Genomic DNA, 13,310 nt, shown 5'->3' with positions numbered 1-13,310 from the left:
ACAATTACATGAAGTAACTCTCCGAGTTGGGCATCTCCGGCGCGGCCCACGCTTGGATTGCGTCCTACCTGACAGGTCGCTCCTACCAGGTGGCGTGGCGAGAATCCGTCTCCACACCACGTGCTCTCACCACTGGTGTCCCCCAGGGCTCTGTTCTAGGCCCTCTCCTATTCTCGCTATACACCAAGTCACTTGGCTCTGTCATAATCTCACATGGTCTCTCCTATCATTGCTATGCAGACGACACACAATTAATCTTCTCCTTTCCCCCTTCTGATGACCAGGTGGCGAATCGCATCTCTGCATGTCTGGCAGACATATCAGTGTGGATGACGGATCACCACCTCAAGCTGAACCTCGGCAAGACGGAGCCGCTCTTCCTCCCGGGGAAGGACTGCCCGTTCCATGATCTCGCCATCACGGTTGACAACTCCATTGTGTCCTCCTCCCAGAGCGCTAAGAACCTTGGCGTGATCCTGGACAACACCCTGTCGTTCTCAACTAACATCAAGGCGGTGGCCCGTTCCTGTAGGTTCATGCTCTACAACATCCGCAGAGTACGACCCTGCCTCACACAGGAAGCGGTGCAGGTCCTAATCCAGGCACTTGTCATCTCCCGTCTGGATTACTGCAACTCGCTGTTGGCTGGGCTCCCTGCCTGTGCCATTAAACCCCTACAACTCATCCAGAACGCCGCAGCCCGTCTGGTGTTCAACCTTCCCAAGTTCTCTCACGTCACCCCGCTCCTCCGCTCTCTCCACTGGCTTCCAGTTGAAGCTCGCATCCGCTACAAGACCATGGTGCTTGCCTACGGAGCTGTGAGGGGAACGGCACCTCAGTACCTCCAGGCTCTGATCAGGCCCTACACCCAAACAAGGGCACTGCGTTCATCCACCTCTGGCCTGCTCGCCTCCCTACCACTGAGGAAGTACAGTTCCCGCTCAGCCCAGTCAAAACTGTTCGCTGCTCTGGCCCCCCAATGGTGGAACAAACTCCCTCACGACGCCAGGACAGCGGAGTCAATCACCACCTTCCGGAGACACCTGAAACCCCACCTCTTTAAGGAATACCTAGGATAGGATGAAGTAATCCCTCTCACCCCCCTTAAAAGATTTAGATGCACTACTGTTCCACTGGATGTCATAAGGTGAATGCACCAATTTGTAAGTCGCTCTGGATAAGAGCGTCTGCTAAATGACTTAAATGTAAATGTAAATGTAAGTTGATGCAAAGAGTTAATATTTTCAGTGTTGACCCTTCTTTTTCAAGACCTCTGCAATCTGCCCTGGCATGCTGTCAATTAACTTCTGGGCCACATCCTGACTGATGGCAGCCCATTCTTGCATAATCAATGCTTGTAGTTTGTCAGAATATGTGGGTTTTTGTTTGTCCACCCGCTTCTTGAGGATTGACCTCAAGTTCTCAATGGGATTAAGCTCTGGGGAGTTTCCTGGCCATGGACCCAAAATATCAATGTTTTGTTCCCCGAGCCACTTAGTTATCACTTTTGCCTTATGGCAAGGTGCTCCATCATGCTGGAAAAGGCATTGTTCATCACCAAACTGTTCCGGGATGGTTGGGAGAAGTTGCTCTCGGAGGATGTGTTGGAACCATTCTTTATTCATGGCTGTGTTCTTAGGACAAATTGTGAGTGAACCCACTCCCTTGGCTGAGAAGCAACCCCACACATGAATGGTCTCAGGATGCTTTAATGTTGGCATGACACAGGACTGATGGTAGCGCTCACCTTGTCTTCTCCAGACAAGCTTTTTTCCGGATGCCCCAAACAATCGAAAAGGCAATTCATCAGAGAAAATGACTTTACCCCAGTCCTCAGCAGTCCAATCCCTGTACCTTTTGCAGAATATCAGTCTGTCCCTGATGTTTTTCCTGGAGAGAAGTGGCTTCTTTGCTGCCCTTCTTGACACCAGGACATCCTCCAAAAGTCTTCGCCTCACTGTGCGTGCAGATGCACTCACACCTGCCTGCTGCCATTCCTGAGCAAGCTCTGTACTAGTGGTGCCCCAATCCCGCAGCTGAATCAACTTTAGGAGACGGTCCTGGCACTTGCTGGACTTTCTTGAAGCCTTCTTCACAACAATTGAACAGCTCTCCTTGAAGTTCCTGAGGATCCGATAAATGGTTGATTTAGGTGCAATCTTACTGGCAGCAATATCCTTGCCTGTGAAGCCCTTTTTGTGCAAAGAAATGATGACGGCACGTGTTTCCTTGCAGGCAACCATGGTTGACAGAGGAAGAACAATGATTTCAAGCACCACCCTCCTTTTGAAGCTTCCAATCAGCATGACATAGTGATCTCCAGCCTTGTCCTCGTCAACACTCACACCTGTGTTAACGAGAGAATCACTGACATGATGTCAGCTGGTCCTTTTGTGGCAGGGCTGAAATGCAGTGGAAATGTTTTTGGGGATTCAGTTTATTTGCATGGCAAAGAGGGACTTTGCAATTAATTGCAATTCATCTGATCACTCTTCAGGCAGGGTAGCCTAGTGGTTAGAGCGTTGGACTAGTAACCGGAAGGTTGAGAGTTCAAACCCCCGAGCTGACAAGGTACAAATCTGTCGTTCTGCCCCTGAACAGGCAGTTAACCCACTGTTCCCAGGCCGTCATTGAAAATAAGAATGTGTTCTTAACTGACTTGCCTGGTTAAATAAAGGTAAAATAAAAAAATAAAATAACATTCTAGAGTATATGCAAATTGCCGTCATACAAACTGAGGCAGCAGACTTTGTGAAAATGTATATTTGTGTCATTCTCAAAACTTTTGGCCACGACTGTATGTATAAATATAAATACAGTATATATACATACATACGCACTGAACAAAAATATAAATGCAACATGTAATGTGTTGGTCCCATGTTTCATGAGCTGAAATAAAAGATGCCATGCGCACAAAAATAGTATTTCTCTCAAATTTTGGCACAAACTTGTTTACATCCCTGTTAAATGAGCATTTCTCTTTTGCCAACATAATCCATCCACCTGACAGGTGTGGCATTTCAAGAAGTTGATTAAACAACATGATCATTACACAGGTGCACCTTGTGCTGGGGACAATACAAGGCCACTATAAAATGTGCAGTTTTGTCACACAACACAATACCACAGATGTCTCAAGTTTTAAGGGAGTGTGCAATTGGTATACTGACTGCGGGAATGTCCACCAGAGCTGTTGGCAGAGAAATTAATGTTAATTTCTCTACCATAAGCTGCCCCAAAAGTTGTTTTACAGAATTTGGCAGTAAATCCAACCATGTAACCATGTCAGCCCAGGACCTCCACATCCGGCTTCGTCATCTGCGGGATCATCTGAGACCAGCCACCCAGACAGCTGATGAAACTGAGGAGTATTTCTGTCTGTAACAAATCCCTTATGTGGGAAAAAACTCATTCTGATTGGCTGGGCCTGGCTCCCCAGTGGGTGGGCCTTTGCCCTACCAGGCGCACCCATGGCTTCGCCCCTGCCCAGTCATGTGAAATCCATAGATTAGGGCCTAATTAATGTATTTCAATTGACTGATTTCCTTATATTAATTAACTCAGTAAAATCATTGACATTATTATTAAATGTTTTTTTAGTACCAGTCAAAAGTATGGACACACCTACTCATTCAAGGGTTTTTCTTTGTTTTTACTATTTTCTACATTGTAGAATAATAGTAAAGACATCACAACTATGAAATGACATATATGGAATTATGTAGTAACCAAAAAACTGTCAAACAAATCTAAATATAATTAACATTTTAGATTCTTCACAGCCACCCTTTGCCTTGATGACAGCTTTGCACACTCTTGGCATTCTCACAAACTTCTTCATGAGGTAGTCATCTGGAAAGCATTTCAATTTTAACAGGCGTGCTTTGTTACAAAACTAAGGAGATGATTGTGGACTTCAGGAAACAGCAGAGGGAACACCCCCCTATCCACATTGATGTAACAGTAGTGGAGAGGGTAGTAAGTTTTAAGTTCCTCGGCGTACACATCACAGACAAACTGAATTCGTCCACCCACACAGCAGCAGCGCCTCTTCAACCTCAGGAGGCTAAAGAAATTTGGCTTGTCACCAAAAGCACTCACAAACTTTTACAGATGCACAATCGAGAGCATGTGGCAGGGTCTACAGTCAATCACGGACTACAAGAAGAAACCCAGCCCAGTCACGGACCAGGATGTCTTGCTCCCAGGCAGACTAAATAACTTTTTTGCCCGCTTTGAGGACAATACAGTGCCACTGACACGGCCTGCAACGAAAACATGCGGTCTCTCCTTCACTGCAGCCGAGGTGAGTAAGACATTTAAACGTGTTAACCCTCGCAAGGCTGCAGGCCCAGACGGCATCCCCAGCCGCGCCCTCAGAGCATGCGCAGACCAGCTGGCCGGTGTGTTTACGGACATATTCAATCAATCCCTATACCAGTCTGCTGTTCCCACATGCTTCAAGAGGGCCACCATTGTTCCTGTTCCCAAGAAAGCTAAGGTAACTGAGCTAAACGACTACCGCCCCGTAGCACTCACTTCCGTCATCATGAAGTGCTTTGAGAGACTAGTCAAGGACCATATCACCTCCACCCTACCTGACACCCTAGACCCACTCCAATTTGCTTACCGCCCAAATAGGTCCACAGACGATGCAATCTCAACCACACTGCACACTGCCCTAACCCACCTGGACAAGAGGAATACCTATGTGAGAATGCTGTTCATCGACTACAGCTCGGCATTCAACACCATAGTACCCTCCAAGCTCGTCATCAAGCTCGAGACCCTGGGTCTCGACCCCGCCCTGTGCAACTGGGTACTGGACTTCCTGACGGGCCGCCCCCAGGTGGTGAGGGTAGGCAACAACATCTCCTCCCCGCTGATCCTCAACACGGGGGCCCCACAAGGGTGCGTTCTGAGCCCTCTCCTGTACTCCCTGTTCACCCACGACTGCGTGGCCACGCACGCCTCCAACTCAATCATCAAGTTTGCGGACGACACAACAGTGGTAGGCTTGATTACCAACAACGACGAGACGGCCTACAGGGAGGAGGTGAGGGCCCTCGGAGTGTGGTGTCAGGAAAATAACCTCACACTCAACGTCAACAAAACTAAGGAGATGATTGTGGACTTCAGGAAACAGCAGAGGGAACACCCCCCTATCCACATCGATGGAACAGTAGTGGAGAGGGTAGCAAGTTTTAAGTTCCTCGGCATACACATCACAGACAAACTGAATTGGTCCACTCACACTGACAGCGTCGTGAAGAAGGCGCAGCAGCGCCTCTTCAACCTCAGGAGGCTGAAGAAATTCGGCTTGTCACCAAAAGCACTCACACACTTCTACAGATGCACAATCGAGAGCATCCTGGCGGGCTGTATCACCGCCTGGTACGGCAACTGCTCCGCCCTCAACCGTAAGGCTCTCCAGAGGGTAGTGAGGTCTGCACAACGCATCACCGGGGGCAAACTACCTGCCCTCCAGGACACCTACACCACCCGATGTTACAGGAAGGCCATAAAGATCATCAAGGACATCAACCACCGAACCACTGCCTGTTCACCCCGCTATCATCCAGAAGGCGAGGTCAGTACAGGTGCATCAAAGCTGGGACTGAGAGACTGAAAAACAGCTTCTATCTCAAGGCTATCAGACTGTTAAACAGCCACCATTGAGTGGCTGCTGCCAACACACTGTCATTGACACTGACCCAACTCCAGCCACTTTAATAATGGGAATTGATGGGAAATGATGTAAATATATCACTAGCCACTTTAAACAATGCTACCTTATATAATGTTACTTACCCTACATTATTCATCTCATATGCATACGTATATACTGTACTCTACATCATCGACTGCATCCTTATGTAATACATGTATCACTAGCCACTTTAACTATGCCACTTTGTTTACTTTGTCTACATACTCATCTCATGTATATACTGTACTCGATACCATCTACTGTATGCTGCTCTGTACCATCACTCACTCATATATCCTTATGTACATATTCTTTATCCCCTTACACTGTGTATAAGACAGTAGTTTTAGAATTGTTAGTTAGATTACTTGTTGGTTATCACTGCATTGTCGGAACTAGAAGCACAAGCATTTCGCTACACTCGCATTAACATCTGCTAACCATGTGTATGTGACAAATAAAATTTGATTTGGTTTGAAAAAATCCTGTCGGGCTGTATCACCGCCTGGTATGGCAACTGCTCCGCCCACAACCGTAAGGCTCTCCAGAGGGTAGTGAGGTCAGCACAATGCATCACCGGGGCAAACTACCTGCCCTCCAGGACACCTACACCACCCGATGTCACAGGAAGGCCATAAATATCATCAAGGACAACAACCACCCGAGCCACTGCCTGTTCACCCCGCTATCATCCAGAAGGCGAGGTCAGTACAGGTGCATCAAAGCTGGGACCGGGAGATTGAAAAACAGCTTCTATCTCAAGGCCATCAGACTGTTAAACAGCCACCACTAACATTGAGTGGCTGCTGCCAACATGGGAATTGATGGGAATTGATGTAAAATATATCACTAGCCACATTAAACAATGCTACTTAATATAATGTTTACATACCCTACATTATTTATCTCATATATATACGTATATACTGTACTCTATATCATCTACTGCATCTTTATGTAATACATGTATCACTAGCCACTTTAACTATGCCACTTTGTTTACATACTCATCTCATATGTATATACTGTACTCGATACCATCTACAGCATCTTGCCTATGCCGCTTTGTACCATCACTCATTCATATATCTTTATGTACATATTCTTTATCCCTTTACACTTGTGTGTATAAGGTAGTAGTTTGGAATTGTTAGCTAGATTACTCGTTGGTTATTACTGCATTGTCGGAACTAGAAGCACAAGCATTTCGCTACACTCGCATTAACATCTGCTAACCATGTGTATGTGACAAATACAATTTGATTTGATTTGTTAAAAGTTCATTTGTGGAATTTCTGTCCTTCTTAATGCATTGAGCCAATCAGTTGTGTTGTAGAGGTGGTATACAGGAGAGCTCTATTTGGTAAAAGACCAAGTCCATATTATGGCAAGAACAGCTTAAATAAGCAAAGAGAAACAACAGTCCATTATGACTGACATGAAAGTCAGTCAATACGGAAGATTTCAAGAACTTTGAGAGTTTCTTCAAGTGCAGTCGCAAAAACCATCAAGCACTATGATGAAACTGGCTCTCATGAGGATTGCCACAGGAAAGGAAGACCCAGAGTTACCTCTGCTGCAGAGGATAAGTTCATTATAGTTAGCAGCCTCAGAAATTGCAGCCCAAATAAATTCTTCAGAGTTCAAGTTGGACCGCAGAGTGAAGGAAATGCAGCCAACAAGTGCTCAGCATATGTGGGAACTCCTTCAAGACTGCTGGAAAAGCATTCCAGGTGAAACTGAATGAGAGAATACCAAGAGTGTACAAAGTGTGGCTATTTGAAGAATCTCAAATATAAAATATATTTTGATGTGTTTAACACATTTTGGGTTACTACATGATTCCATATGTGTTATTTCGTCGTTTTGATGTGTTCATTATTCTAGAATGTAGAAAATAGTAAAAATAAAGAAAAATCCTTGAATGAGAAGGTGTCCAAACTTTTGACTGATACTGTATATATACAGTTGAAGTCGGAAGTTTACATACACCTTTGCCAAATACATTTAAACTCCGTTTTTCACAATTCCTGACATTTAATGCTAGTAAAAATTCCCTGTCTTAGGTCAGTTAGGATCACCACTTTATTTTAAGAATGTGAAATGTCAGAATAATAGTAGAGAGAATGATTTATTTCAGCTTGTATTTCTTTCATCACATTCCCAGTGGATCAGAAGTTTACATACACTCAATTAGTATTTGGTAGCATTGCCTATAAATTGTTTAACTTGGGTCAAACGTTTCTGGTAGCCTTCCACAAGCTTCCCACAATAAGTTGGGTGAATTTTGGCCCATTCCTCCTGACAGAGCTGGTGTAACTGAGTCAGGTTTGTAGGCCTCCTTGCTCGAACACGCTTATTCAGTTCTGCTCACACATTTTCTATAGGATTGAGATCAGGGCTTTGTGATGGCCATTCCAATATCTTGACTTTGTTGTCCTTAAGCCATTTTGCCACAACTTTGGTAGTATGCTTGGGGTGAATGTTCATTTGGAAGACCCATTTGCGACCAAGATTTAACTTCCTGACTGATGTCTTGAGATGTTGCTTCAATATATCCACATAATTGTCTTTCCTCATGATGCCATCTATTGTGTGAAGTGCACCAGTCCCTCCTGCAGCAAAGCACCCCTACAACATGATGCTGCCACCCCTGTGCTTCACGGTTGGGATGGTATTCTTTGGCTTGCGAGCATCCCCCTTTTTCCTCCAACATAACGATGGTCATTATGGCCAAACAGTTCTATTTTTGTTTCATTAGACCAGAGGACATTTCTCCAAAAAAGTACGATCCCCATGTGCAGTTGCAAACCGTAGTCTGGCTTTTTATGGCGGTTTCAGAGCAGTGGCTTCTTCCTTGCTGAGAGGCCTTTCAGGTTATGTCAATATAGGACTCGTTTTACTATGGATATAGATACTTTTGTACCTGTGTCCTCCAGCATCCTCACAAGGTCCTTTGCTGTTGTTCTGGGATTGATTTGCACTTTTTTGCACCAAAGTACCTTCATCTCTAGGAGACTGAATGCATCTTCTTCCTGAGTGGTATGAAGGCTGCGTGGTCCCATGGTGTTTATACTTGCGTACAATTGTTTGTACAGATGAACGTGGTCCAAGGATGAACCAGACTTCTTGGCTGATTTATTTTGATTTTCTCATCATGTCAAGCAAAGAGGAACTGAGTTTGAAGGTAGGCCTTGAAATACTTCCACAGGTACACCTCCAATTGACTCAAATGATGTCAATTAGCCTATAGCAAGCTATCTAAAGCCATGACATCATTTTCTGAAATTTTCCAAGCTGTTTAAAGGCACAGTCAACTTAGTGTATGTAAACTTCTGACCCACTGGAATTGTGATACAGTGAATTATAAGTGAAATAATCTGTTTGTAAACAATTGTTGGAAGAATTACTTGTGTCAAGCACAAAGCAGATGTCCTAACCAACTTGCTAAAATTATAGTTTGTTAACAGTAAATTTGAGTGGTTGAAAGTGGTTGAAAAACGAGTTTTAATGACTCCACTTCACATGCGAATCCAAAATACCTTTGAATTCAGGAATTCTCCAATCTGGAGGCATGACAAATGTGAATGGGGTGTGAATGATGTGATCATTCATTCACGTGAATTTCCATGATCAGTTCCAAAAAAAAATACAGAAACTTATGACAAAATTGACAAGAACATTAAATCACACATCACAGCTGTAACTTGGAGAAAAGTAGAGGACAGTGCCCCAAACATAACTTACATTTATCACATGTATGGACATATGTTATATGACAATTATATGACAATAAAATGCATCGCAAATAGAGTAGGCATAGCCAACACTGGCAAATAGCATGTCTATATATCCTATGGATCCCAAGGGTCTTCATTATTTAACCATATAGCCTACAATATCAAAACAGCACCTTCGGCACCAGCGTCCATATTAAATAATAGCATGTCTTATAAGGCCATATAACTAAAGTTGGCTAAGCGCAGCAATACATAACACATCCAATATTTGCTCAAGACGTTACAAATATCACTTCCATATTCACCTGCACAATCTCAGCAGTAACTCCACAGAAACTCGCAACTTCAACACTCCAATGACCATCAGCAGCAGCGACCAAAATCACACATGGTTCACACAAACGACTTACTTACAAGGCTGGGAAACCACGCGTGCGTGACTGGTCAGTGATATTTAAACAATGTCATCTTTAATAGATGACCTGCGCGCAGCAACACCCAGAGTAAAACCCCCGTTTTAGGCGAACGCGAATTTGGGAAAATCCCTGAAGCCTCACTTTCTTTGGCCCAGAACTCCAAAACGAGAGAATATTGATCAATTGCGCAATGTCCAAATGGTCGTCTCCAGCTCCACCTTGCAGGCGCAAATTGTCAGGTTTTACTTTCACTTTCCATGCACTGCGCCATAACTCTCCCAAATAATAATCTCATCCCCGACTAGACTGCCCTAAATATTACATTCTAATTCAGTATCCTAATACAAATTATAAAATTCAAATACAATTTGTTGACACAGATATCGCACCATACTCCACATTCAGCTCCTTAGGCTTAAAACGTACTCCATGTGCTCAACAGCCACGCGGCCATGTAAGGCCATTTATTCACAATCACACAATTTCATGACATTAATATCACCTATCTTCTAGGGCACAGAGTTCATTGTGAACAAATAGACTGACTGCTCGAGTGACCAACATATGCCTACTCAGGACAGCTAGGGTACCAAACTGTCCCACCACAAACGCCCACGTGGATCATCATGGATTTATTTGGGCTTTATCCTGCGGTACTGAGGTGCAGCATGAATGAGACTGGAAAATAATACTGCAATGGCTACAGGATTTGTTAATGGTTTTGGTAAAAATGTCTGAAGCGGAAATGGGGCTGCTCGAGTCTGAGAAAATTACAATATTATGGAGGACATTCATTTGCCAGCTGACCCAAGTGGTTAACTTATCATCATCCATTAGTCAGCTGTAAAATCAAAGACTAGGTCTGATTAGAATTGCCTAAACCTAATTACACTAGAAGGGGTAGGTAGCCAACAGTCAAAGTGGAATCCTCTCCCCTGTTTCCTTCCCTTCAGATGCTGTACGTGAAAAAAGTTTACTGGTGAAAGCAAACACCTCTGATACAATATTGTTTATTTCTATGTTTCAAAATCAGGATCATTGCAGAGGAAGCTCTTTTACACCTGGGGTTCTCAAATGTTTTTGGGGCCGGGGACCCCTTTTGTGATAGTAAATTCATCAGGGACCCCCTCAATCAGGAAAAACTCCAGTGAGATTTATTAAAAAATAGCATACAAGAAGTTCTACTATGACTGACAGTGCATGGCCGAACTAAACAAATCTCAGGCCCTGGGAAGGCCCATCTCTTGGCATCTGAGAGAACATTTAGCAGTTTTCAAGCAATTTTCCTGCAATTCTACACATTTTGTCATGGGGCAGAGATGTTTTGTTGTCGCTTTAAATACTGCCTTGCCTGCATCTAACTGATCTAGGGTGTAATCATAAGTCCAACACTTGCAAACGAGAGCTTCTATTGGACAAATCCAGGTATGTTTATACCCATTTTGCTCCATTTGCTTCTGTTTAATAATATTGTATTACAACTTCTAAACTTATTCCATTGATCCCTCGGCCAAAATGTGTTTAATCAGTTAGTAATATTCATTAAAAAATATATGTTTTAGATCTGGCTCCGGACTAGCTGCTGTACCTCATCCACAGACCCCACTTTAAGAACCCCAGCTGTGGGCCATCGAGATGAACTGTCATTTCAGATTTCAGGCTGGCCTAGAGCCAGATAGACACTGGAGACATTTTGAGAAGGGGCATTCCATGTGCAGTGCAGACCCCAAAATCTCAAACCAAACCTCAATCATAACAACACCATCTGCTAGTCCAGACAGAGTGACATCAGGGGGGAAATCCCAGAAGATGGAGACCAATGATTCTCCAATGAAGGGAATATACATCCTCAGCATTCTTACTCAAACAAGGGGCGGGGTGAACGACCCCGGTGCTCAATATTCTAGTCTGCTAACATGTTAATTCCTGCTTGCAGTTACAACACCAAGACGTTTGCATAAAACAGATGCAGTAAAGAGGTCAATGAAATTTACTGAAGTTTCTTTAGAAAACTATTTCATTGAAGTAAATAAATGTCAGACAGATTACTAAGTAGACATTTATATGTAAATATGCATGCAATTTGAAAATAGGTCTTTAATTGAGAGTCTATCTCTGGCCAGCAGAAAGGATGTTTCACCATCATTTTGAGAAGCTACATTAACATGGCAACTGGTTAAGTCTTGAGTCAAACTGTGGTGAATGACAAACACATTCCAAAGAATAAGCACCTCTTCAAGCCATAATAACAAACATACACTGGGGTGCAACACTGATCACACAAATATGCACAAACAACCTCACTGAAAGATACCACATTTAGTTTACAAACATCTCTCTGCACTATGCCTAACTACCTATATTCCCAGCAATCTCACCAACCTCAAGAATGGCACAACACCAACCTCGAGAATGGCACAACACCAACCTCGAGAATGGCACAATGGTATTATGTTCTGCTGTTGAATGACACGTTGAAAATTAAAAGTAGAGGAAGAGGCAGTGACTCAAAATAACCCTCTGCTAAATCCATTTCAATATCAGTTGTCTTAACTTGAATGATCAAGATACATGTTAAATGTCCAAATACCGTCACAACATTGACTAATTTGTCTTACTACCGATTAGTAATGCACCAAAATTGCTTATCAATGAAAACTAAAATTGAAACACAGTGTAGACATGGTTAATGTTGTAAAAGACTATTGTAGCTGGAAATGAGTGATTTTTAATGTAATATCTACATAGGTGTACAGGCCCATTATCAGCAACCATCACTCCAGTGTTCCAATGGCACGTTGTGTTAGCTAATCCAAGTTTATCATTTAAAAGGCTAATTGATGGTTAAAAAAAACTTTTGCAATTATGTTAGCACAGCTGAAAACTGTTATACTGATTAAAGAAGCAATAAAACTGGCCTTCTTTAGATTAGCATCAGCATTTGTGGGTTCGTTTACAGGCTCAAAATGGCTATAAACAAAGATCTTTCTTCTGAAACTCAGTCTATTCTTGTTCTGAGAAATGAAGGCTATTCCAAGCGAGAAATTACCAAGACAATGTTGTGTACAACGCTGTGTACAACTCCCTTCACAGAAAAGCGCAAACTGGCTCTAACCAGAATAGAAAGAGGAGTGGGAGGCCCCGGTGCACAACTGAGCAAGAGGACAAGTACATTAGAGTGTTTAGTTTGAGAAACAGATGCCTCACAAGTCCTCAACTGGCAGCTTCATTAAATTAAATAGTACCCGCAAAACATCAGTCTCAACGTCAACAGTGAAGAGGCGACTCCGGGATGCTGGCCTTCTAGGCAGAGTTGCAAAGAAAAAGCCATATCTCAGACTGGCCAATAAAAATAAAAGACTAAGATGGGCAAAAGAACACAGACAATGGAAAGAGGAAGATTGAAAAAAAGTGTTATGGACAGACGAATCGAAGTTTGAG

The 13,310-nt window shown here is 43.4% G+C and overlaps 1 protein-coding gene across 2 annotated transcripts in view; it reads right to left on the bottom strand.

Annotated features, from left to right (window-relative positions):
* The window catches only part of LOC115134313 (interleukin-34), a 28,410-nt gene extending 18,313 nt beyond the window's left edge, over positions 1-10,097 (bottom strand). Inside the window, exon 1 of one of the 2 annotated variants that reach the window (XM_029668148.2) lies at positions 9,868-10,097. The gene's annotated coding sequence lies outside the window, so the exon portion shown is untranslated. The other variant, XM_029668146.2, reaches the window with a different exon arrangement.
* Between the last annotated feature and the right edge of the window lie 3,213 nt (positions 10,098-13,310).

This window comes from Oncorhynchus nerka, linkage group LG9a (genome assembly GCF_034236695.1).
Source record: "Oncorhynchus nerka isolate Pitt River linkage group LG9a, Oner_Uvic_2.0, whole genome shotgun sequence".
Lineage (NCBI taxonomy): Eukaryota > Metazoa > Chordata > Actinopteri > Salmoniformes > Salmonidae > Oncorhynchus > Oncorhynchus nerka.
This window is presented reverse-complemented; position numbering and strand designations above follow the sequence as displayed.